Genomic DNA, 26254 nt, shown 5'->3' with positions numbered 1-26254 from the left:
CTTTATTTATTTTGCTGCTTCTTGATGGTTCCTCCTACTTACTATTGTGACCATATTAAGTCAGAGGAACCACAGAAAAGCAGTATTTTCTGCTTTTCTATGCATGGCTTAGGGCCCCTCAAAACCTAACGCCAGCTCCGGGGCTGGCATTAATTTTTGAGCGTAAAAATGTGCGCATCCAATGCATGGTAACTTTTTACATTGGGCGTACTAGCTAATAGCCTCACCAACATGCATTTACATGTGATGAGCACTATTAGCTATGCACTGGTTTGGATGCACTAATCCCAGTATTGCATTGGGCATAAGTCTAGTGTGTCCAAAACACGCATCCAACCGTGCATTCAGAGGCGCACTGACCTTAGTACCTGATATTGCATTGGCCTGTATATGTGCATAAGATTCCACTTCACAAATCAAACATCAGTTGGACAAGCACATACAGGAAACATATGAGAGAGGGTGGATTATGAGAAGAGAGAGTCAATTTCTCAAGGTATCCCATCCAGTGTACCCAGTCTTCTACATGGTGCCCAAGGCATACCTGGTCGTCCAATTGTGTCATCGAAAGGATCTCTTCTAGAGCTTTTATAAGAATTTGTAGATAAGTTCCTCAGAGAATTTGTTCCCCAACTGCCAGCTTTCATTTGAGATTCTTCACATACTATTTCACTATTCGCCATGAGGGCAGTCATGGCCCCAGATTTAGCTAACCTATACGTAGGAGACTTTGAGCAAAGATGGCTTCCCCAGTGTCCATATAAAAAGAATGTACAATTGTGGAAATGTTTTATTGATGATATTCTCATGCTGTGGGTTGGAGACACAAAAGATCTTGATCAATTTTTTCTTTGGTTGAATACATGTGATACCAACTTTAAATTCTCTTTAACACACAGCAGTGAACATATTTCATTTTTGGACATTCGTATTGTGATCATATCAAAAGGCTTTAACTTTTCAATCTTCCATAAACCCATAGATAGAAACACACCAGCTTTCATCCTAAACATCTTTGTAATAATTTGGCAGTAGGTCAGTTTTTAAGATTATAATGCCTGTGTTCAACCGAGGAAGAATTTAAAGAACAATCAATAGTCATGAAATATTGCTTTCTAGAAAGAGGATACCCCCTCAAGAATTGTCCATAGTGCTTACAAAAGAGTCTGATGGCCTAACCGTCAATTGCTGTTCAATTCTCCACAAAGTACACCGGAGCTAAAACTGCTCTGCATTTTATCATTTATCCCACGCTCACAATTTTTGAAGGCTACCATTAAGAAGTATTACTGGCAAGTGCTAAGTGTACATCCTGTGTTTCAAGAACAACCTATTTTTGCATACAAATGAGCTGTCAATCTACGTGATATGATAGTACATTCAGCTTACAGCACACAACCTTTAATGGATATTGGAATTCAATTACCTTCGGGTCATCGCAGTTGCAGTCATTGCAATAATTGTGATACAGTAAATCAAGGTCAAGCAATGATCTTACCCTACCACCAACCCTTTGAATTTTGAGAGTTTTGACTGCGTCAGAGGGAGTGGTATACACTCTTTGGTGCCCGTGTGGCCTTGTCTACATAGGTAAAACCATCTGTGTGCCTAGAACAAGGACACAAGAACATCTTAGCTGCATACATTGACAAAAGGGAGAAGCTCCAGTGGTTACACCCTGGATGGAGCAGGGCCATTCATTAGAGGATGTTAGAGCAGCAGCCCTTATCCAGCTACAACAAACAAGAGAGGAAGCAATTTTGATCTCTGTTTAACTCAGCTCGAGCAACTGTTTATTTACCAGTGGTACATGGTGATACCAAAAGGATTAAATAAAGAAATTGACTGGTTTTGTTTTTATTAGGATCCTCGAGCATTTGTGTAGAAGAAGTGGCAGTGATGTCAGCAGTGTTACACGGAAGCGACGTATATCAAAGTGATTGGTCCCTTTTAAAAGTAAGTGTTTTCAGAGTGTATAAAGGCTCTCTGAGGAATGGAGACATAATAAAGAGGAGAAAAACGATGACACTAAATGAGTAAGACGATAAGCTGCTTTTGTCTCAGTATGCCATCAAAGATTTGACTTTAACTCAACAGTAATTTACTCAGTTTTGCTTTCTCTTACAACTCTCTCTAGCCCATGAAGCAGACAATAGTTGAAATGCTGGCAGTGTCGGGTATCTATAAGAGCGGGAGTGTAACAACACAATAAGAAAATACAGCGAAGAATACCCATAACACAGGAGAAAGATAAGTTACATCTTCTAAAATATTAAAACATACCCCGCATTTTATGATTGCCGGGAGAGACTGTTTTCAAAAAGTAAGTGCGATGAAGCCTATCTAATGGCACAAGCCATGTTATATTACACCCGAGTCAGCCAATAAGGCTAGCAAGCCCCTTCATTCTTTTTTTTTATTAGATTGGCCCCCCCACCCATTTTACAATATTTACTATTTTTTCTTCTATTTCAAAGTGGAGGGCCTGGGCCATTCATTTCAATTTGCCCCATCCATGGATGACCCTAGAGAGGGAGGCAACAGTTGCAACAGCTCTTTGGATTCAGGATGGTAGAGCTCTTCAGCCAAAAGGGCTGTCTTGGGAGGAGGGAAGTCAACTCTTCTTCACCAGTAGTGGTGCTTCTTACTAAGTGGTCCCCTATACAACTGCACAGGACACATACTTCAGACACTGGCCCTGGAGCCCAGCAATGAATGAATGATGGAAATGCAAGAAAACTGGGCACTGGCATATCAGCGAAGTCAAAAGGCCAAACCCAGAAGCCTATGTCATAGCTGGTCAGGAAGAGCCATACTAACAGCCCTTCTATACCACTTACAGAGGCATAGATTACAGCTTTCAAAATTTTGTGGTGAAGGAGCAATTCAGTGGCAAACGTTTGCAATGCAGTGTGGCCTCAAAAAAAGGTGCTCATGAAAAGACTTGAAGAAGTTGCTAATATTGGCCTTTTGGGTCATGCTGTAAGGGTGGAGGAGTAGCCTGGTGGTCAGAGCAGCAGGCTGTCAACCAGCAAAGTGAGGGTTTAAATCCTGGTGAAACACCTTGAGCAAATCATGTTACTTTCCTTTGCCTTAGGGGCTTATTTACTAAGTCACAGGACTCACAGAGCAGTGGTAAATGATCCTGCCGTTTGTCACTCCCATGGTATTTTTGCATATATTCGTATGGCCAGGCCAGTGAGCTGCTGAAGCTGGACTTTGTCCTGGTTTGGGAGAAAGCCCAAGGAAGGACCTGGTAGGAAGGAAAAGTGGAGGCGTGGCATTATACATATAAAAAACAATATTAAGGCAACAGCATTGCTGGGCTTATAACTTAAAGAGGAGGTACTGTGGGTTAATCTGTATGAGAGAATGCATCATCTATTCAAACTGGTATAATATACAGACCTTCATCATAGACAGAAGAAATGGATAAAGATTTATTGGAGGATACTCACTAAATTGGTGTGAAAGGGAAGGTGCAATTGCTAGGGGATTTCAATCTGCCCTATGTTAATTGGGACATCTCGGCTGCGGTGTCTTCTAAAAGGAGTTTCTGCATGGAAAATTGCTCTATCAGCTGGTACTGGAACCCTCCTGGGAGGGAGAGAAACTGGACCTGGCACTTATCAATGGGAACAGTATCTCTGATGTTGTAGTGGATGATCAGCTAGGATTTAGGGATCACCGGATGGTGTGGTTCAATATTAGGGTACAAGAGATGAAGGTTCATTCAAAGGTGAGGGTTCTAGACTTCAGGAAAACTAATTTTCTTAAAATGGGGGTGTACCTCAAGGGTGGGTGGGTGGTGCTAGGACAGTGGCAGAGTTTGAGAGGACATCGGATAAACACAAAGGATCCTTAGTTTTTAATTGCAGGCTGCCACGGTTGGTGGAGTGTGTGGTGGTGGATAAATAATTTTAAGCAAAATGAAAATAAATAATAGAGCAGAAAGCACAACCTAGCGGCATAAGGGTAGATTTTCAAACTTGCGCGGGCGCGCGCATGTTATAAAATCGGGGGTCGGTGCGCGCAAGGGGGTGCACGATTGTGTACCTTGCGTGCTTTGAGCCCACGCTGAGCCGCGCTGCCTTCCCCCGTTCCCTACCCCCCCCCCACCTCACCTTCCCTTTCCTTAACTCCCCCGCCCTTCCCCCCTACCTTTTTTCTTTGTTTTTCTTCTGTTGTAAAACTTACTTCAGCCCTGGGGCTGAAGTAAGTTGTGCGCACGATCCCCGGCACAGCAGCAAATGACCGCTGTGCCAGGAGCCTCTGACACGCCCCGCCCCCTGGACCATCCGCCCCTTTTTGCAAGCCCCGGGACTTACAAGCGTCCCAGGGCTTTATACGCGTCGCCAGGCCTTTTGAAAATAGGCCCGGCTCACGTAACGTTTTGAAAATCCGGCCCATAGTGTCATATGAGCCTAATCAGCTACACTTCAGAAAGCAGTTAAAAGCGTACCTGTTCCATCAAGCTTTTTCAACTAGTGCTGCGATGGGATCAGCGCGCTCTAATTATTTTTATGGATTATTTATTTATTTATTTACTTGTCAAATTTCTTAACCACTAATCAAAATTCCTAGGCACTTGAGGGGATATCGCAGGGCTGCAAATGTTTTATCTGCTATTCATCAGAGTAAGAGCCATGTAAGGGAACAGATTTCAGTATTATCATCTTTACTCCTAAAACTCAGGGGTTAATATCTTCTATTTTATTTTGTGTCATTTCAAAAATTAGGCTAGCAACCAACTGAGCCACAACTTGAGTAACACTAACATGTGGGAACTTTTTTCATTGCTTGTGATCCTTTACATTCATTAGCAACACGGTGACCTTGACAAAACGGACCCCAAATTAAAAAGTAAGCTAGAAAAATGATATCTGTGTTATCTAAGGTAACTGATTCACTAGCTAGAATAGCTGTCTTCTACATCTTTTTTCCATTTTTTAGATGTTTCTATTAAAAATGTTGGGTTTTTTTTTAGTATTTTACATGCAAGACAAAAAAAAAAAATCCGAACCATAGAACAAGCACTGCACAGCAAAGGCATGAAGCCGCTCGTGACATAAAACTGGATTATAATGTCACTCGCTAACTGACAGATCATTTAGCGTCTTGGAAGAGTCTGTTTTCACACTGCTGAAGTCCTCACGGGGGAATATAGTACAGGCTCCTTATTGCCAGAGCCATTTTTCACCCAATTTGCTTCCAAATGATGGCTAACCTGAGGTCTTCCCACTGAGAGGGGTTTAAGCAATGATTAATGAGAAGTGGTTTTTGCCAGGCCCACCTGGGGAATGTCCCATCTGCAAACCCAGGTAAGATCGGAAGAGCTCACAAGGAGGCTTTGCTTGTGAATGTCACTTTCCCTTAGCTTAACGCATTTCTCACAGCAATGGCAAAACGTCATCCATGTCAGTAGAGCAGTGAGTTAGAAACTGGCGGAAGCGAAGGCAGCCACTATCTTTTTCCTCATGCATATTTATGCAAACACCCCCCCACCTCCTGCCACTCAAAACCTCACATTTCTGTTTTTGGGGGTTTGAAGAAATACAACATTTTTCTAAATAAACATAGAGCACAAAGCTGAACTGTTCTACATCTTCCTTTGCGTATATTTCCAGCTACATCCCTTTTCACATACTGTACTTATATAAATGCAATGCATATTTTAATTTCAAAAATAATTTAAAAAAATGTGCACTGCTAAATATTAGTCACCCAAAAGGAATAAATGGTGACATTATTCTCCAGATTACTGTTGTAAAATTAAAAAGTGGAAATAAAAGGTATATGGTAAACAACAGCTCCAGCTCCCACCTCAAGATGACCAGATAACTGCTTTAAAAGCACCCCTGTTTGCTATTGTGTTCTCCCCAACACCTGCAGTTAACCAAGGACTTTCACAGTAAGGCATGTTCTTCTACCAATATACAGGTACCTGTGACTCTGTAAACTAATACCATCATGGCCAAGATGACAACGCAATGCAGCCATCCGAAAGTGCAGAACAACGATTTGCTGATGCTTTTATTATGATTTTACTATTTTATTGTTTGTGCACGGTCCATTCTTTTATTTTTTTTTGTTTAGTCATTCCATGCGTAAGCTATGTACTTTTATGTCTGTAACATTGTTACCCGCCCCTCCAATATTTGGGGAGGGATACAAATACTTGAAAATAAATAAATAGAACAACTTCATGTCATAAGGGATAGGCTGCTCTAGTCATAATTTTACCCCCATTATTCAAATGTTTCTATTAAAAGGCAGTGGGATAAATCTAGGACTCCCTCAGATTAACCTTAATGACAGTGTTTCTTGACCTTTTCAAGTCCATGGCACACCTTCATTAACAAAAATGTTGTGTGGGGCACCAACCTCCACGAGGCAAGCAATGCAGACATGGAGCGCAAGGGAAGCACTGAAAATCCCCACCAGTCTCTCTTTCAAATTTAAATCAAAGGGAGAAAGGCGACAGAGACACAAACATGAACTGGTCTCAGTGTTCCGGTTCCCTCATCATACAAGTGTAGGAGAAGGGAGAACTCGGTGTGATGTGGGCAGCCAGCTCAGTTAGTTACCTTGGCTGTTGTATATGGCTGCCAGAGCTCCTCCACTGTGCTGCTCCCAATTCGAACGATGAGTTGCATCCAAGCTCAGTGCTCATTTTTCCCCATCTCACTCAGCCTGGGGATAAGACAGCGGCTGGAAGGAGGAGGCAAAATAATACATAATATAAGCTGGGCAGAAGAAAACAAGTTGTAAAAATTAATTGAAATTGATTAAAACCAATTCAAATAGAATCAATTAAACTCTTAGGTTATCATGGTTAGGAAAAAGAACTAACCTTCAAAGGCCTAATTAAAAAGAAACATTTTAAGGCCTTTCCTATATTTACAGTAGTCCTTTTCCAGCCATAGTCTAAAGGGGTGTGTTAGGATTCTGATAGATCAGTTGGTACGTGAACCCTGGGCCGAAATGAGAGGTGGTCACTGTCGGGAGGCTAAGTCTCAGCTGAGGTCAGATACAGAAGCAATATAGAGTCTTTATTAAAGAGACAGAAGCACTACCTGTGGAGCGGAGGGTGGTCACACAGACCCAGAGACACAGGGTCGTGGAATGGGAAATACCCAGAGGGAGTACCTCTGTAGCGTTGGTAGTGGTCCGTGGAGCGGGTACACCGAAGAGGTCTTTAGTAGAGATGGTAGTGGCCCGCGGGGTGGGGTACATCACCAAAGAATGTCCTTGGTAGAGATGGTAATGACCCGCAGAGCGGGGTATGCTGGTGGGGTCCTCAGTAGAGATGACAGCGGTCCACAGAGCGAGGTGCATAGATGAGGCCCTTGGAAGAGATGGTAATGGCCCGCAGAAACGCCATAAAGCAATTTGATAAATGACCCCCTTAGATGGTAATCCCTGTGAGGATAGGGAAGTACCTAAAGTACCTGAATGTAATCCACTTTGAAGTACCGAAAAGTGGAATATACAAATCTAAATAAATATAAGGCAACCAGTCTTAAATTTGGTTAATAAAGAGGCAGGCAACCAGTGAAGGTTCTTGAGTAATGGAGTTATGTGATCATATTTCTTTTTTCAAAAACAAAAGCTTGGCTGCTGTATTTTGGCTACTTGGAATCGACACATAGTATGAGACAAAAGAGAGTGGTACAAAGTATTGCAATAATCCAGTCTATTAATTACAAGTGAATGAATCAATATCTTCAAATCTGCTGTACTCAAAAAAGGTCAGAAACGCCAAATAAACCATAGAAAATAATAGACAGATTGAACTAATTGTGAGATTTGTGCCTCAAAGGTGAGTTGAGAATCAAGCTTGATGCCCAGAGTAGACACAATGTTTTTTTTTACTTGAATTGGAGAATCAGCAATGAATAGAGGAAGAAATTTAGAAGTATCAATTGGTTTCTAGCAAACTAACTGGCCTCGAACTTTTCAGGGTTTAATTTAAGCTTTACTGAATGAAGCCAATTAGCGACTTCAGAGAGGCAATGGTTGAATTTTGCAAGAGAGTCACGCATGAGGGTTGACAGAGGCAATGATTTGAATGTCATCTGAATAAGAGTTGCAAGGGGAGTTAGCACACTGGTTGGGAAACACTGCTGTATGACATGGGAGTATTCTTGTCACTTTACTCATCCTACAGATTTGTTTCTCTCCATCCTCCATTACACTCTGAGTTATTACTTAGTCCATTTTTTGTCTTTTTTTTTTTTTTCAGATTCTGCACCCTTATATCCTACGAGGTGAAATTTAGGATATAAATATATATATCCTAGATGAGAGGAGTGAGAGGGGAAACATTCAAATACTTCAAAGGTACATGCAATACACAGGAAACAAACGTTTTCCAGTAAAAAAAGGAAGCTCTAGAAGAAGTCATGATATGAAGCTAAAAGGGGTAGACTCAGCAGTAAGAAACATCTCTTTAGAGAAAAGCTGGTGGATAAATGGAGCAGCTTCCCAGTGAAAGTGGTAAAGGCCAAAACAGCAACAGAATTCAGGAAAACAGGGGATAAGCAAGAGCATGGCTTCCCCAGCTGTCTGTTGGGACCCCAAATGGGGTCAACAAAACATTCAGCTGAGATCACAAGTATCTCAAATAGCAGCAGCAGCTGCATCAGAATTAGTAAAGGAGGTCAGCATGGAACTTGTGCTCCCGGGCCTTGCAGTGGCACTGCCCTTGCATGAAGTTTCCTTAGTAACAGGAAGCCTTGCATGAGGAGGGATCAGGGTTGCTGCAGGGCCCATGAGTTGCGCTAGCCCATAGGCCCCGTGCTGGCTTTCATTAGTAAATGCTGTTGCTGCTTGGAGACCACTGTTGGGCTTGGGACCAGCCATGCGGGGAGGGGAGGGCTGGGTGTGAAAGGGTCACTGGACATTGCCACTGCTCCTCACTCACCCACTGAACCTACCCAAGAGAAAAAAGTGTTGCCCCTGCGGGATGAGCTGAGAAGGAGGGGATGAGAAGATCTGTTGGGAGTTATAAGAAGTTGCTTGGAGCGAGAGAGGATCAGCTGGGGGAATGTGAAAAGGGCTGGAGGGCAAGGAGGTAGAAAGAGGAGGCCCTGCAGGAGGGAGTAGAGGTGGAGAGGGGATCAAATGAAGTATAAGGGAATGCGAGGATGAGTGATTGTTTGGAGGGGGGACCACACCCCTGCTAATTTCTTTTGGTCGTCCTCTGGAGTCATGAGAATTTTCAGGTGGTAAAATGGGGTCACATTGGCTAAAGGTTTGAGAAGCCCTGGCATAGAGGACGCTTAGATGCAAGGATCCTCTATGAGTAAAGCCTGAAATTGGCATATCCAGAGCAAGGCTAACGGCCACCCTAGATGGCTTTAAATTTTGCCCTTTCCCTGGACCTGTCAAACCTCATTTACCTCCACTAGGCACCCCCACCTGTCCCAACAGAGCTCCTCTGTCAGTCTTTTTTCATATCACTGGATAGCCCTCTTCAGGCATCTTTCCATTCTCCTGTTTGGCCTTTTTTCTTCCTCCTCCTCCTCATCCACACTTACTCATGTTCAGCTCGACAATACCGTGCTGGGAAACTGGATCCAACTGTGTAAAGAGCTGACTGCAGGGATTATGTGCCACCCCATGCTTTCAGTTCCCACGGTGCTATAACTCCACCCTCCTCTGGTCACAGGTCCAAAGAGGAGGAGGCGGATTTACAATACCTTGGGGACTGTAGGCATGCAATAAAGCATCGTTACAGCCCTGCTTTGCACAGCTTGATCCAGGGCTGAGCATCATGGCATTAAGGAGCCGAGGGATATGGAAGTGAGAGGTTCTGGGGCAGCAAGGAGGAAAAACCAAAGAAGGAATGGTAGTGGCACAGACTGAGGCAATGGTGGAAGCCAGCAAGGGCATTTTGGCTACCCTTTACAGCTTGCTAGCCTAAGTGACTGCCTATATTACTTCCTGGGTCAGGCTAGCCCTGGAGATCAAGTAGGCCCTTCATTATTGCGTCAAGAATGGGTAGACTTAGATTGGTTTGTGGCCCTTATCTGCTGTCATTTTCTGTGTTTCTTACTCTACATGTGTAGACTTCATCTTCGTTTTTTTGGGTGGCACTATCGTTTTTCTACTGATGACATTCATTTCTTTCTTGTGTTAATTCTCTTATGCCCTCCCCTTACTTTTAATATCGCTGTGTGTCTTTTAGTCATTTCTCCCCAATAGAGGCAAGCTCAAAATGGAAAATCTGTACTTTCTTGCGTTTTACACTCTCTCTCTCTCTTTTTTGGATTGCCCTCTCTTTTGTAATTTCATCCAGAAATTGCAATGTAACCTTTGTCCCACTTTTGTATTCATCCCATATGTCAACTTAGCTAAATCATATCAGTGTATTTTCACATATTGCAAGAATTAAACTGTATTTTTTTTTTCATGCCTACACTTTTGCAGATCACTGCTGTTAAGGCTTCTCTTTCTCCTTTGCAACTCCTTCAGTTGGTCAATAAGTCAGGTGCTTACATTGGGTTTGATTGATCAAAGCTCTTCTCCCACCTTTCTGCATCTATAACAGTGGTTCTTAATACTAATCTTCAGGATATGTAATGTTAATTTGAATGCTTGTGTAGCCCCTCTTCTAGGTGTAGCTATGAAGGCAGGGCACACTCAGTACCAGGGCTTAGTCCCACGAAAAGCTCCAAAAGAAAGATCTCCAAGACCCCAGGTGTAGTGTCGTAAGTAGAGATGTGAATCGGAACCGGAATCAGTTCCGATTCCGGTTCCGATTCACATGTGGTTTGTTTTTTTCATCGGGCCCGATCGCGGTTTTGTTTATCAGCTGCACCCGAGCCGATAAACAAAAAACCCCACCCAGACCCTTTAAAACTAATACCTTAGCTTCCCCCACCCTCCCGACCCCTTAAAAACTTTTTACAGGTACCTGGTGGTCCAGTGGGGGTCCCTGGAGCGATCTCCTGGTTTCAGGGAAAGCTCTGAGAGAGAGCGATGGTAAGTCACAGATGTAGTAGGCAGCGATGACTTCCAGCAGAAGTGAATTCCGAAGAAGTCCAGGAACGAGGGCCCTCGAGGAGCGAGTACCGGTTCCAGACTGCAACCTACAAAGTAAGAGAGAACGAGGCCCCCGAGGAGCGAGTACCCCTTGTTAGCCCAAGGAGGCAAAGTAGAGTAGATAGAACAAATCCTTATCCGTATCCATATCCTTATCCTTGCTAACTCGAGTTGTTAGCAATTCAGAGAACTTTAAATATCTGAAGCGGATGACATCATCTCAGGGAGAAGCCCCTGAGGTTTGCACCACTTCTGGTACTTGAGGCAGGGCTGTGCCGCGCACACGCGCCACTAGACATCAGGTCAACATGGAGGATTGCAGCGTAGGGCAGGTCCGGGGATGCCGGACGAGGATGGCCAAAAGATGCTGCGGCAGCCAGCCTTCCATCAACCCCAGAGGGAGTCGCCAATGCGGTAAGGTGGGTGGAGTGGAGATGTCGGGCAGCGACGGTCGCAACAGCAGGTTATAGCACAGTCAAAACGCCGATGTTCTGGTAAAATCTCTGCTCTGCTTTTCGAGAAGACATCCATGAAATCTTGAGGAAGGCCCACAGGAGTAGTGGCCAGAGAGATAGCATTCAGAGGCTGATCTCTCTAGAAACAGGTCTCAAAACAGAGCAGACCCCAGCTGGCAAGCTGGAGGGTTCCCCAGTCAAACTGGGGAGAATTTTGCTGGAGCCAACCCCAAGACTATAGGGTGCTGCCTTTTTGAGGACGGAGAAAGAAATTTGTTCTTCATGCAGGAGCTGTGTGCAGGGCATTGGTCATGAACTCAATGTGCCCCGGTAGAGGCTCTCCATAGATGGATAAAATGTATAAAAGATGGTCATGGGCGTTAATGGACAATTGTAGTTCCCTTACCAGGGCTCGAATAACGAAGTTCCCCCTGGCCCCCGAGTCCACCAAGGCAAGTGAGGGGAACGCCTGTCCATCCTTCAGGATGGTTACTGGAAGTGTCAATTGGGGGGAAGCATAGATACAGCCTAGAAGCATGTCCCCTCCGGCTACTAGGCTGGGTCGTTTCCTGGCTTCTGAGGACAGGCATTCACTAAGTGCCCTCTACCAGCGCAGAAGAAACAGAGACCTAGGCGGTGCCGGCAGAGCTTTTCCTCAGCCAAAATGTGGGTTCGGCCCATCTGCATCGGTTCCTCGGACTGTCCAGGAAAAGCCACCTCCGGGGCCGCGGGAAGGAGAGGATGGAAAAAGGCCGGCGCCTAGGGCACGAGTCTGCATGGGGACCGCAGTTCCTGGGCACGTTGTTGGAGGCATCAGTCTATTCGCCCCGCAAGATCAATCAAGGCATCTTGGGATTTCAGTAACTCTGGCTCATCTTTGATGCGTGACGACAGGCCCTCGAGGGAGATTGCCCGCAGACTGTCCTCCCACCAATTCAATTCCAAAGCCAGGGTGAGGAACTCAATGGCATAGTCGAACAACAGCCGGGCACCCTGGCGGAGGTGGAGCAAATCAGAGCTCAAGGTGGCTGAATACGCAGGATCCTTTACACATTCGGGAAGTGGAATTTTCCAGTGCAGGAGCATCGGGAGGTATATCAACATCCTGATGCTCCTGCAAAAAAAATTATCTACAACTCCTGAGTTGTAGATACATTTTTGGCAAATAATGTTGCTCTGGCAAGCTGTATTATTTTATTAGCATAGGATTATCTATGCATAGGTAAATAGTATGCATGCAAAGCAGCTAATTTCAATAGGGAGTGGATTTTAGGGTTAATTATAGTGCAATATCATGAATATTGTGCAAGATCACCAGGATATGCCATTATTTCATGATAAACAGTGTTTTTGTGTGTTAATTACTTATCAAAGTTTAGTAAATCTACATCTAAATTAGTGGAATGCATATAGATCTTCCAAAATGGGCTTTTTAAATAGCCTCCATGACTTTTAACCCTTGTCACTGATTCCTATTTGCCTTCTTCTAACTAGTTTCCTCATCTTATCATAGTCTCCTCTTTTAAAGTTATATCATTGTGGAAGTTTTATGTTTTATGTGCTCTAGAGACTATATCTCAAATTTGATTGCATTATGATCGTGCTCCACCACTGCTATCTCTTGCACGCAGTCTCTTTTCTGTGGGAGTGTGATCAAACTGTGTGTTTCTGTGAATTCTTGGTGCCAAGAAATAAGTTGGACACTTGTGTGATGTTCCAAAAACTAATTATACTGTTTATCTTGCTCGGTGGAAACTAACTGCTATTAAATAAATGTATTCTGATGGGGGAGGAGCATCATGGTGGCATGAGACAAGCCACACTCTGCCTCTGCTCCGGTTTCTTTCTGCACAATGCCTTCTAAAAGAAAAGGGAAAGTTTGGGCTTTTTCTTTGGAGCCTTTTACCTCCTTCAGGGCAATCTTCTACCTCCTTCAAGTCTGGACTGGTGAGGTTGATCCCTCCCCTCCACCCCCCCCCCCCCAAAAAAAAAACCAAACAAACAAACACAGTACTAAAATCTATGGATGCATGGCATAAAACCAGAACTGCGTCAGGAACCATGTTATAAGAAATGTAAACAGAACCTCAAAACATGGCTCTTCAAGCAAGCCTTCACCTGAGCTAGCCATCTTACCTCCTTCCCCCTCGGATTTTTAGTCACCCCCCACCCTCCATCGCCTGTCCTTAGTTACCTCTGTCCCGCCAATTACATTTTACCTTCTCAGTTATGGTATGTATGTATTTATTTTGTTATTTAATAATCTAAACTAAGTTCTATCTAGTAAACATACCATTCATAACTATTAGTTACATTGATTACCAAGTTATATGTATATGTATGTATTTATTTTTGTCATATAATGACCACTTAATCTAAACTAAGTTCTACCTAGTAAATATTCCTCTCATGGCTATTAGTTACATTGATTACCAAGTTATATGTATCGCCTGTTGCTGAATTGCTGTTCGCTAAGTTATATGTAAAGCCTGTTGCTGAATTGCTGTTCGCTGTAAACTGATTAGATGCTCCAATCGATTATCGGTATATAAAAATACGAAATAAAATAAATAAATAACTGTCCTGAAACAATGAAGCCAGTTGATAATATTATTGCAGAATAGTGAGAATTTTGAACTAAGGCAAGAAATGAGTGGAAACTAAGGAAGCTATTTCTAAAGGGGACGGCGTGGGCAGGCAATAGCAGGCAACAAGTCCTATTTGATAAGGGATTTGAGCACATGGACTGGAGTGGAGAACTATTGGTCCACAGGAGAAATCTTTGATGAGTCACACCTCTTGTCATTTCCATCCCTGCTCCAGGACATAATGGTTTTACCCACATACTGCATGGACTTGTACTGTAACACCTGCAAGAATAGTGGACCCTTGACCTTGAGGTGAGATTGGCACAACCTAGTGAGCAAGTCCACTATTTCCACACCGGCAGCTGGCAGAGGAGCCCTGTGGCGGGACCAGCTGGAGCTTCGCCTATTCCAGCTGTCTTTCCCGCAGGTTGAACCCTTGGGTTCTGGCAGCTGGTAGGTCTAGGGCAGTCCAGAGAGGAGAATCCAAGGCTAAACAAAAGTCGGGGCAGGCAGCTGACAGCAGAGCTGAATAACAATCCAAAGGTCGGGGAGGCAGCAGACAGTAGAGAAGAAGAACAGGTCAGAGATCGGGGCAGGCAGCAGACAGGTCAAAGTCAGGTCCAAAGCAGAGGGTCAGGTCCAGGCAGCCATCACAGAAGGTCAGGGTCCAAGCCAGGTTCAGAATCCAAGAAGTCAAGCCAAAGGGAACGGGACAGACCAAGGAACAAGACAAGGCAAGGAAACAGACAAGGCAGGCAAGGACAAGAAAAGGACTGGGCACAAACAAGGCAAGGAGACAGGCATCAAACACTGGGCTACAAGGCATACCAGGAGACCTGTTGCTGAGGTGCTGGCTGGTTGCAAAGGACTTCCTTATATACTTATGGAGGATGTGATGTCATCAGCTAGTGCCACAGGAAGTCTGACTTAGGGACCTATAAAGGGAATCCAGAGTGACAGGAAGTTCTACTCCAGGTCCTTGCCTGTTTTATTTGTACATTGCTTTGTTTTACCGTTGTAATTAATTGCAATTAATCAAGTATTAATAAAAGCATAAACATATACAGCATGCTGCCAGAGGCTGTGCCAGAGTTGCTTCGGATCAAAGATGAAGGGCATGTCATGTACTTCCAGTTTATCTAAGAAAGGCAGAACTGCCTGCCCTTAACTTGTTTCTTATGAATTGGGACTTGTTGCCTGCTACTGCCTATGCCTTCCCCTTTAGAAATTGTTTCCTTAGCTTCCACTCATTTCTTGCTTTTAGCTTAAGATTCTCACTATCCCCTACTCTAATTCTCAGCAGTAGAGATGCCAACTGGCTCCATGTTTTTAGGACAGTCAGATTCAGTTCTGGTTTTATGCTATGCATGCATAGATTTTCAGTCCTGTGTTTGTTTCTTGTATGAATACATTTGCTTCAGAAGCAATCTAGGCAAATTTTAACCTGAGTAATCTCTGTGTAATTCCTGTGAATTTGATATAGTCCACAGGATAATGTTCCTCCTTTTGTCTTTTAAGCATCTGTCTAAAGGTCCTTTATTTTACTAAAGAGAAAACTAATCAGTACAAAAAGCAGAATATTCCTTTATATTCTTTTAGGTGTGCAGTGTTTTCTGTCAACAGAGGGCATGCAGAGACCCCTGTGGGAAGTTTGCAGACTTCTCCAGGAGAAGGATAGTAAGAGCTGCTGCTAGTGGCTCTGTGGAGAGTTAGGATGCCAGAAAAATCTGCAGGCCCTTGGAGGGGGGATTCAGCAGGAAACCTTTAATTCATTCTTCTGACCATCTGCATTCTGAACAACAGGACTGGCATTGGGGCTGGCTGCCTGCAATTCAGTGGATCAGTCTTACCAGTACCTTGGACTTGAAACATACTTCCATGGGATTTGTGAGTTGATGCAACATAGGGAACGGCATTCCTGATCACGTTTTAATTATGATGCAGTGGATTGGGAGTGACAAATTCCATGTTCTGGTATGGTAGCCAGGTAGTAACATACAACTTGGCACAGATGGAATCTTTCCTGCTCCAAACACAAAGATATCCCTTGTACTCTGGACCCTGCTGCCTAAAAGTGGAACAAAACCCATTGGTACGTCTGCACCTCTAGCACAGAGGAGCAAGCGGAGAGGAGAAAATACCTGTCTATTAGGAACAGGCATATTAACTGCAAATAGACTGATTTATGCTGCCCTATATACTTATATATGTCTACCTCTAGTAAAAGGGAGGTACTGCATCTTTGAGACGATCAGAGATACAGAAGGGCTGATTTTCAGCTTCTATTGAGCTGAACAAGTCAGACAGATAAACGTATCCCACTAACTTGACTGAGCTATTCAGCAGCACAGCCATGTTGACGAATATATTCGGCTGCCTTTAGGATAGCTGAATTGCAGTCTTAGACTTATCTAGCTAACTAAGCCATATAGGGCCCAATATTCAAAAATAAACTTTTATTTAAGTTAACTAGATAAGACTTATCCGGTTAACTTAAATTGGATATTCAGCAACACAGTTTTTATTTAGCTGGATAAGTTAAATCCAGTTAAATTAGACCAGCTCTATGGCAGGTCTAACATATTTGATTAATTTAATTGATTGAGGTTGAATATCGGCTAAGTTAACCAGATAAATAGCGCCGCACCAATCCGCCCATTCCCTGCCCATTGACTATCTGGGTATCGACTTAGTCAAATGAGTGACTTATCCGACTAAGCAGAGGCTGCTGAACATAGCAGTATATTCAGCAGCTGACACTTAACCAGATAAGTCCTACTTATCCGGCTAAGAATGTTTCAATATTGGCCTCATAATATTGGTGTTTATCCAGCTATGTTAACTGGACAAGTGTCCCAAACCCCAGAATGTCCTGCCCTCACTTAGCCAGCTAACTTTTTAACTGGATACAATTTAGCCAGCTAAGTAGCTGCTGTTGACCATGCTCGGATATTCAAACAGTGCTGCTTAGCCTGCTAAATCCGATCTTAACTGGTAAGTGGCATTGAAAATAGGGTCCTATTAGTGTTTTATTTGTGTATTATCAACTGGACTTAAATAAGTGTGTTCCTTTACTAATAGGCCCTGGCTGTTATTCTCCCTCAAACAGATGAGAACCCCTGCATTCATTATATTAAAGACTGAGCCAGGGCTACATCTGCAAAATCTGCCTAAGATTAGCAGAAATCTCCAGTGAATTTTGTTGTTAAGTGTAGCTGTTTCTGTCAATCCATGGTAGATTTTCCTGGAAGTGGAGGCCATTTTTACTTAAAAAAAAAAAGTGTTTGTGATTAAACGGTGATCCAGAGATTTTGTAGAATTCCCATGGATTTAGTCATGAACATATTTTTATCAGGTTTGTACATGATTACATGCATACTATTTCAATTATCTTCAGTCTTTCATCATTCCATGCTCCCTTTCCACTATTTTAACCCCATTCACAAGTATATCATCTACACACATCTATGCCTTTCCTGTTGCACTTTTTCTTGATAATAATCTCCCTTCTTCTGCCCTTGCCCCCTTCCTCTGATCATTTAAAATTAAACTTTAAGAGCATAAGAAGTGTCATTCTGGGTAAGATCAAGGTCCATTGAGCTCAGCATCCCGTCTCCTACAATGGCCAGTCTGGGTCAAAAGTACCTATCAGATCCCCATTAGCTGATCCATTTCAGGGATAAATGCCGGCCTTCCTAAGTTTACCTAACTAATAACTGTTTATGAACATTTCCGTCAAGAACTTATCCAATCCTCTTATCAACCCCACTATGTTAGTTGTTTTGACCACATCTTCCAGCAATAGCTTGATTGTGCGCTAAGTGAAGAAATACTTCCTACCATTTGTTTTAAATCTGCCAGATGCTAGTTTCATGGAGTGTCCCCTAGTCCTAGTGTTATAAAGAAAGGGTAAATAACCATCCCCTATTTACCCATTCTACCTCATTCATGACTTTATAAATCTCAATCATATCCCCTCTCAATTTCTTTTCCAAGCTAAAGAGCGTTGATCTGTTTAGCCTTTCGCCACAAGGGAGTTTTACCATCCCTTTTATCATTTTTGTTGCCCTTTTCTGGACCTTCTCTATGTCCGTGATGTCTTTTTGAGATGAGGCAACCAAAACTGTACACAACACTCAAGGTGCGGTTGCACCATGGATCAATACAAAGGCATTATATGATATTCTCAGCTTTGTTCTCCATTCCTTTACAAATGATTCCTAACTCTCTATTTGTCTTTTTGACTGCTGCCACACACTGAGCCAAAGATTTCAAGGAATTGTCCACAAAAACTCCAAGGTCTTTTTTCTGGACAGTGACTCCTAACATGAAACCCAACATCGTGTAACTGTATTTGGGATTATTTTTCCCTACGTTCATTACTTTGCACTTGTCCACATTAAATTGCATCTGCCACGTAAAATTCTCCTAGTCTCGCAAGGTGCTTCTGCAGTTCTTCACAATCTGCTGCTATTTTAATGACTCAGAACAATTTTGTATCATCTGCAAATTTGGTCACCTCACTTTCTCCTGTTCATTTACAAATATAGTAAATAACACATGTCCCAATACAGACCCCTGGGGCATTCCACTAACGACCTTTCTCTGTCTGAAAAATGTACCATTTAGTCTTACCCTCTTTTATCCAGTTACCAATCCACATAAGAACACAAGAAGTTGCCATACTGGGTCAAAGCGAGGGTTCATCAAGCCCAACATCCTGTTTCCAACAGTGGCCAATCCAGGATACAAGTATGCAATACCCATGCAACTAATGCTGGTAATAAGCAGTTGCTATTTCCTAAGGGGTAGATTTTATAACATGCACACGCCGACATGCACATGTTATAAAATACGGGGCGGCACGCACAAGGGGGGGGGGGAGAATTATGCAATTATGCAATTTTGCAATTAGAAGCAACCCGGCCTGAGACCAAGATGGCCGCCGACCACTGAGGACGTGAAAGCAGCAGCTCCTGGTCTGTCGAAATTTTGGCTTGGCTTTTCTGTTTAATTTCTTTGGACTTTCATTTACTTGAACCATGCCGCACACAAAAAGAAAAGCTAAAGTGAGAGAAGGATTACCTAGCACTGAAGATAACCGACAGCCAAGTATAGTTGCTGCTTTTGCTAAGACGCCATCGATTAACCCCGAGGGTGGAGTCGCTGGAGCCGGTATAGAGCAATTGCCTGGCTCCCTGACTTTTGAAACAACTTTGAGCCCGGGGGCTCCAACAACGCCCGAACCTCCTGCGCGTGGTGAGTTCCTTTCTTTTCAAGATCTGCACACCCCTGACTTACAGAGAAGAGCAAAAGAGAGTTTTGCTTCTTCGGAGAGCCCGATAGCCTCGAGCTCCAGTAAGCAGGGAGAGGGAACCGCTCGCTGCACAGAACAACGAGAAGAAGGCGCAGTAGCAGAGGTAGGAAGTGAGAATGGATCGTTATCGCTTACTTGCTCTACTCCCATAATAGCTCCTTCCCTGGGTGAAATCAGGAATATACTGTTTTCAATGCAGAAGTCCATAAACGCACTAACTATGTCAGTACAAGAAGCAATATTGAAATCCCAGAAAATGGAGGAGCAGAATGAAAAATTAATAAAACGTATAACCCTGATGGAGGGTAGAGTTGATAATATGGCTAAAATACAAGTGAATTTGATAACATCAGAAAAAATGCAAGAGAATAAAATGGAACTGCTTGAAAATCAGATAAAAAGAGCTAACCTGAGAATACTAAATTTCCCGATGACCAGGATGATGACGGCAAAAGATTTATTCTCAAGTTATTTGATGAACATTTTGAAATATTCCCAAGATAATTTACCATTATTATCGAGGATTTACTACTTGCCACAGCGTAATCCGAAGGATAAGGGGAATGATCAAGAAGAGAATCAACCAGATGAGGATGTGAATGCGGATTTAAATCTTACCGAATTTTTAGAGAAATCTTTTGAATCTGAAATAAAAACTAGAGCAACAGTATTGATTCAATTTGCAAGTGTAATTGACAGAGATAAAGTGCTAAGATCATATTTTAGATTTCAGAAATTGAAATTTTATGGATATACAATACAGATATTTCCAGACATTGCAAAGAGTTCCCAGATAAAAAGAAAAAAGTTTCTTGCAATGAGGGGGGAAGCTATAGATTGTGGAGCAAAATATTTTCTATGTTTTCCATGTAGGTGTATATTAAATTTCAGAGAAGTAAAGTATGTTTTCATTGAACCTGAACAATTGCAGGTATTTTTAGATTCTCATTCTCAATCCTAGAGAAACTCTGAATAGTAGTTGGGGGAAAAAAAAATGGGTATGGTGTCACTCTCTGTTCGGTTTAGGCAATTTAATGGATATAAATATTTCTTAGGAGTATTGCTCTAGTTTCCTCTTGGTCTCCCCATAGATTTCTTTGGGGATTTATTCAATATGATTACAGATATAGGGTATTTCGTTTTACTTTTTGAATGCTGACATAAATGCTTGAAATTTCTTTTTTATGGTGTATCTGTATCTGTAAGACTCATATTGTAATTATGTTTTCTTGTAATAATGAAAAAATTCAATAAAATATAAAATATAAAAAAAGAAGCAACCCGGCCTTCCCCAGTTCTCTCCCAGTCTACTCCAATTAAAGAGCGGATGGTGAGCAAACTTCCCTACCCCCTGCCCATCCTCCCTCCCTCTTCCCCTGTCCTCCCCGACCCCTTAAAAGGTCATACCTTTTTTTTTCCCTTTGTTTAAGAACGGCAGGCTGTTGGTGCGTGATCCCCCGGCACAGCAGCAAATGGCTCCACCCCGCTCTGCTCCTGGACCGCCTCTCCCCACTCCCCAGACTTCCCCTTTTGCGAGGCCTGGCTCTTGTGTGTGTAATGGGTGTTACACGCATGGCCGGGCCTTGCGCGTGCCACACACATTTTAGAAGGAGCCCGGCCGCGCGCATAACCCCCGGATTTTACGCGCAGTGGAGGGGATTTCAAATTTGCCCATAAGTCAACTTGATTAAAAGCACTTTATGGACTTTTCCTCCAGGAACTTGCTCAAACCTTTTTTAAACCCAGCTAAGCTAACTGCCTTAACCAAATCTTTTTGAACGAATTCCAGAACTAAATTGTGCATCAAATGAAAAAACATTTTCTCTGATTTGTTTTAAATTAGAAAGCTTGCTAATTTCATGGAATGCTCCCAAAATCGCTTTTTTACTGTCCTAGTGGACAACTATGAATCTGATCCCATCAGTCTTCCCCAAGGTGTGCCCCAAGGTTCTTCACTCTCCTCGACGCTATTTAATATATACATGATTCCCCTTACCACGCTTCTCACTAACCTGCACATCAAGCATTTTATTTATGCTGACGATGTGCAACTCATCTTCCCTTTCTCTGACTCTATCCAAACTGCTTTACAAAACTGGGAATCCTGTCTTTCCTCCATCAACCAACTCCTAAAGGACATGCACCTAGCTCTAAATTCCAACAAGACTGAGCTATTAATCATATCTAATAGGCAACCGCTCCCAGACATCCCACTTGCTTACTCATCCACCAATTTCCCATCGCACACTTGTAATTTAGGAGTCATTATTGATAATCACCTTTCTTTTAAACCATTCATTAAATCCATCATAAAGGATTGCTATTTTAAGCTACAAACGATAAAGAAACTCAGACCCCTACTACACTTCAATGATTTCCGTACAGTACTCCAGTCTATTATTTTATCGAAAATTGACTATTGCAATGCACTCTTCCTTGGCATTCCCGCAACATACACTAAGCCATTACAACTCCTACAAAATGCCGCCGCTCGGATACTGTCAAACACAAAGAAAAGAGATCACATCACTCCCACACTTATCGAACTACACTGGCTCCCTATACAGTCACGAATTCTATATAAAACACTATCTATCATACACAAGAGTCTATTAAATTCCAACCTCAACTGGCTTAATCCCCCCCTCCTACCTCGCACCTCCAAGAGACCTACCCGCCCAGCCCTCCAAGGAACACTTCGTGCCCAATCTATCAAATCTTTTAAACTCTCCTCTACTATAAACAGAGCCTTTTCTCTTGCCGGCCCCACCATATGGAACTCCCTGCCCCATGATATTCGCATGGAGACATATACCCCCACTTTCAAAAAGAAACTTAAAACCTGGCTCTTTCAACAAGCCTACCCCATGTCACCCCCTATTACATAAAACCCCTCTGTGAATTTTACACTGTTATTTTGTTATGAACGCCTTATGTCCGCTGATTTTGTACTGTGCACTCTCATGTATATAGTTATAGTTACAGTTCTATTGCATTGCATCTACCCATTGATGTTTGTTATATGTAAGGGCTCCTCCCAAAAGTTAATTGTATTTTTCTTAGTTCACTAAGTTATCTGTTACATGTAATTTTATAAGAGATAGTAATGTAAGATAGTAATGTAATGTAAGATAGTAATGTAAGATAGTAATATAAGAGATAGTACATGCAATTTTATAAGAGATAGTAATTTATTCAAGAAACTTCACAGTATAATGTATATAATGTAAATAAGGTAATCCTTACAGTTCTACTCTCTTATTCTTATCTCTCCTCCAAGTTTAAGACCCTTGTTGTAATGTAACTTTTGATCTCCTTGCACTTGTTTATGTTCTGTTCTTTGTTCTCACCCCTTGTTACATGTAAACCGGCATGATGTGGTTTCTAACCATGAATGCCGGTATAGAAAAAACGCAAATAAATAAATAAAATAAATGTAAGGGCCCCGCCCAAAAGTTTTTGTTCATTGTGAACCGATGCGATGTGCGAACGGATATCGGTATAAAAGAGATGTTAAATAAATAAATAAATAAATAAATACATAGTTCTTCTATTATCTGAAAGGGTAAACAACTGATTCACATTTACCTGTTCTAGTCCTCTCATGATTTTGTAGACCTCTATCATATCCCCTCTCAGCCGTCGCTTCTCCAAACTGAACAGCCCTAACCTCTTCAGCCTTTCCTCATTGGGGAGCTGTTCTATCCCCTTTATCATTTTGGTTGCCCTTCTCTGCACCTTCTCCAGTGCATCTATATCTTTTTTGAGGTGCAGCAACCAGATCTGAATACAGTATTCAAGGTGCAGACTCACCATGGAGTAATACAGAGGCATTATGACATTCTGTGTTTTATTCACCATTCCCTTCCTAATAATTCCTAATATTCCTTTTGCTTTTTTGACTGCTGCAGCACACTGATTGGATGATTTCAAAATATTGTCCACTATGACACCTAGAACATTTTCCTGGGTGGTACCTTCTAACATGGAACCTAACTTTGTATAACTAGAGCATGGGTTTTTTTTCTCTATATGCATCACTTTGCACTTGTCCACATTAAATTTCATCTGCAGTTTGGATGCCTAATCTTCTAGTCTCGCAAGTTCCTCTGCAATTTATCATTACCTGCTTGTGATTTAACTACTCTGAATAATTTAACTACTCTGAATAATTTCCAGATCATTTATAAATATATAAAAAAGCACCGGTCCAAGTACAGATCCCTGAGGCTTTCTACTGTTTATCTCTCTCCACTGAAAAAACTGACCATTTAATTCTAATCTATTTCCTGTCTTTTAACCAGTTTGTAATCCACAAAAGGACATCGCCTCCTATCCCATGTCTTTTTAATTTTCTTAGAAGCCTCTCATGAGGAACTTTGTCAAACGCCTTCTGAAAATCCAAATACACTACATCTACTGGCTCACCTTTATCCATATGTTTATTAACCCTTTCAAAAAAATGTAGCAGGTTTGTTAGGCAAGACTTCCTTTGGGTTCAGTCCCTGCTGGCTGTGTCTCATGAAACCATGTCTATCTATATGTTCTATGATTTTGTTCTTTATAACAGTTTCCACAATTTTTCCCGGCACTGAAGTCAGCCCCACCAGTCTATAGTTTCCTGGATAACCCCTGGAGCTCTTTTTAAATATAGGACACTGCCTCTGATCCCCTGACTTTCCAATTTACTGAGCAGTCTCTCATGATGAACTTTGTCAGATACTTTCTGAAAATCCAAATACACTATATCATCTTTATCTACATGTTTATTTACACATTCAAAAAAACCTAGTGAATTGGAAAGGCAAGACTTCCCTTTGAAAAATCATGTTGACTCTTTCCCATTAAATCATGTCTATTTATGTGATCAGTAATTTTGTTTTTAAGAATAACTGCAACCTATTTTGCCAAGCATAGATGTCAGGCTCACTGATCTTTAGAATTCCAGATCACCCCTGGAGCCCTTTTTAAAAATTGGAATCACATTGGCTACCCTGATAGATTGCAAATATCATGGAGTGAAGAGCTGGTGGTTATAATCCCTGATGCAGAATCGGTGATGGACCAGATGGCACTAGCTTGAACAGGACCAGGACTGGCCTGGCACCAGGATCTTCTGCTTCAACCAGCCACCTCCCTCACGAGTTGAGACCTTAGGTTCTCATGACTGGCAGGACTTAACAGAAGGTGCTCTCAAGAACAGGTACAAAAAGATAACCACTAAGGCAGAGCAGGACTACAGAAACAGAGAGACAAAAGAGTATCTATAAAACAAATGCAGAATAGAGAGTGCACCACAAGACACAGGTCAGGCAGACAAACAGAAAAAATAAGGCAAAACAAAGAAGAACAGGAGCAGACTAAATACAGGAAGGTCACAGACTTGGGACAGTACACATAAGGCTAGAATAAGACACAAACAAAAGTTAGGAGGAACAGAGGCCACAACAAGGATCAGGATTGACTCCAAGTTGAGGTATAGTACTCTCTTCCTAGCTTGATGTACTCTCTACCTAGCTGCAAACAAGCCAGGTAGAGAGTACATAGTACAAATCAACTCCTCTTTTACCTTTCATCACTCTAAATGACAGAAAATCTTCACTGATGTCAACTTTGCTGTTTGTACTTCTGATTGTGTATGTAAAACTGCCCCCCAAAACTTATCCCCCCCCCCCAAACGTCACCATGAGTTAAAAGTGGCCCCCTCTTACAGTGGTATAACTAGTAAACTTACATACTGCTTCCTCCCCTTCCTGCCATTTGTGATTAAAAAAAAACCTTTTCAGTTGCTAATGTAGGCACAGTTCTAACACTGGCAAATACCAACTTTTAAAGCAATCAAAATAAACAGTCAGTAATACAGGGTGGCCCATGGAAACATAGCCCACTTCCAATACCAGTGCATTGGAAGCAGGCTACTTTTCCATGTAGTTTAACCCTCCAAAAACCTTTTGTCTCAAGATTTAAATGCTTTTTTTCCAGCAAGTCCAAGCTTGCCACCAGCAGGTGAAGTTCTACTGTCAGCCCTCCCTTTCGACTGAGGTATAACTCAGTTCTTACTTTCCTTTATATCTTTTCTTAAAAGGCTATTACTTCAAACAAAAATACTTCATAACTCTACTCTACCTTCTCTTTTCTATATCCTGTTCATTTTGTTTGTCTGTTTTCTATAGTCATGTGTAGCTGTATTGTGATTTAGTAAGGTGAAATAGTCTTGCAACAACCCAAACGTTCCATAACCCAAGGAAGAAGAACTCCGTGGCAACCTTCGTAGAAAGCTGAAAAACCTGTTGCACAGTAGATCTGTCCTGCCATGTTATACAGTTATACATGCCCCTAACAGATCCCTCAGTTCTAACTTTACAATCCCTCATAAGATACCTCCCTCTCTTAGTTGCTACCATCTTGGATTTTCAGCTTCATGCATTGACTTTCATATCTTCAATAATGTACACTTTGTATATAGTTTTATAATCATATATGCTACTTCCTCCCCAATGCATCTACTGTAAATAGTTCCTTGCAATCTATACAACTCCTTCCCCCCCCATGCAACCCTTTCAACTCTTCATTCCCCTCCCTATATGCAATATACAACCCCTCTCCCCTCTATACATTCCGTCCATCTTCATCCCCCCTCTACCCCCTTTCTTTCTTTCCCCCCACTCCCTCCCCCAATCATTTCTCTCAATACCATCTCAGTTATCCAACAACCTCTATTTAAGTCTCTCTATTTAAGCCTCGTTCATTGTATAGTTTATTTAATTTTATTTTATTATTCACTGTTTTCCTATAAGTTCTATGTAAAGCCTCTGTTTTGCTGATTTTGAAGTTATAATGTAAAC

This window comes from Rhinatrema bivittatum, chromosome 3 (assembly GCF_901001135.1).
Source record: "Rhinatrema bivittatum chromosome 3, aRhiBiv1.1, whole genome shotgun sequence".
Lineage (NCBI taxonomy): Eukaryota > Metazoa > Chordata > Amphibia > Gymnophiona > Rhinatrematidae > Rhinatrema > Rhinatrema bivittatum.
The sequence above is the reverse complement of the archived record's forward strand: the minus strand, read 5'-3'. Positions refer to the sequence as shown.